The 1497-nt window shown below is 54.2% G+C and overlaps 1 protein-coding gene across 1 annotated transcript in view; it reads right to left on the reverse strand.

Annotated features, from left to right (window-relative positions):
* The window catches only part of LOC110391546 (leukocyte immunoglobulin-like receptor subfamily A member 5), a 16229-nt gene that overhangs the window by 2167 nt on the left and 12565 nt on the right, over nucleotides 1–1497 (reverse strand). The gene's annotated exons all lie outside the window — the stretch shown is intronic.

A 1497-nucleotide genomic window follows, 5' to 3' on the forward strand; every position in this document is an offset into this window, starting at 1 on the left:
CAAGGCCCCTCCATAACCCCAGTCTTCCCCACTCCACCGTATGACACAGTTGCCCCTCATAATGCCTGACACTGTGCAGTTCCAGGTCATTGTCCGGGTCAGGGGACCCAAATCGCAACCTGCCCCTAGGGGCCTCACAAAAGCCCACCACGGAAACCTGAACCATGTCCACAAGACAACAAATTTCAAGAAAATTGAATTCTGCATTGTGGGGAAACTCCAGACACAAAATCTCAGCCCTCAGACACGCTGGAGCCCTCCAGGCCATCAACATGCCCCAGACCCCATAAAGCTCCCACATACCAAGTAGAAGGAACCCCAAAACCCACACATATGGTACCCCAATATCTGACCCATGGGGATGACAGATCTAATCCCCTGTGGTCCCACAATCCCTAAACACTCCCACACCCTGTGGGCACACCCAAACCACAGCAGGACCCCCAGATATCTCCCATGGGATCCCCAACTCTCAGTCCCTCCCAAACTCCAGACCCACTCCCTTGGACTCAGCCCTCAAATACCCTCACCATAGGCTCCCCTCCAAAGGAGGTTGGAGACCCCCACGGTGGCACCTCACTGTTCCTCTGTGTCTCCAGGTACCCCAGTGATCATGAGCGTCTGACCTGTACCCAGATTCGTGCTGTGACCCCTGGTGCTTGGCCACCCGGGGCAGCTGCCACTGCTCAGCCCCCCATTAACTACAGCAAAGTGGGCACTGGGGGACCACACTGATATCCCCACACCCACAATGCCTCATTTTTTAGGTGCACTGAAATAGACAGACACCACATTCCCCCGACTGGAGCTCCCTGATACTCTGCTCCCCTCCCTTACACTCCCAAATCCCAAGGAATCCAACATCCCCAAATCCTCACCTGTGCACCTTGTCTCATTCCCACACACCAAATCCCTCAGTTCTCCACTCTAACCCCCACATCCTCCCTGATCCACATCAAATCCCATAACATCCCTGGAGATTCCAAATCCTCTTCAATCCAGCCCAAGTGCAAAACCATTCCTACGGGACCCCAAATCCTTCCCAATCCACTCCTACCAGTACCCATTAACCGCACACCACGTGTCATGGACCTCCACTTCGATCCCCTCTAGATTCCTCCAGGTGTCTCCGGCCTGCCCTTCAGTCCTGCTCTCAGCATCAGTCGGTGGGTTTGGAACCACTGCCTTGTGCATCACTTTGTAAATATGTACCTGTGTTATCCTGATATCACCCACCGTGATTTCACTCTTCACTCTTAGTAAATAGATTTTCTTACCACCTGTGAGTTCTGCCTTTTTCACTTCTACCCCACTGGGAGGGATCAATGAGAATCCAAGCTGTGTGGTGCTGAGCTGCTGCCGGCTGCCAGCACTGCAGTCCTTGTGGTGGGGGCCCAACATGGGGCGCGAAGGGTGGAGATCCCGACAGATGTGAGCAGAGCGTGTTCCAACACAACTGCTCTCAGCGGGACAGCAGCCTCAGAGCTGCTGCTCACA

This window comes from Numida meleagris, unplaced genomic scaffold (genome assembly GCF_002078875.1).
Source record: "Numida meleagris isolate 19003 breed g44 Domestic line unplaced genomic scaffold, NumMel1.0 unplaced_Scaffold403, whole genome shotgun sequence".
Lineage (NCBI taxonomy): Eukaryota > Metazoa > Chordata > Aves > Galliformes > Numididae > Numida > Numida meleagris.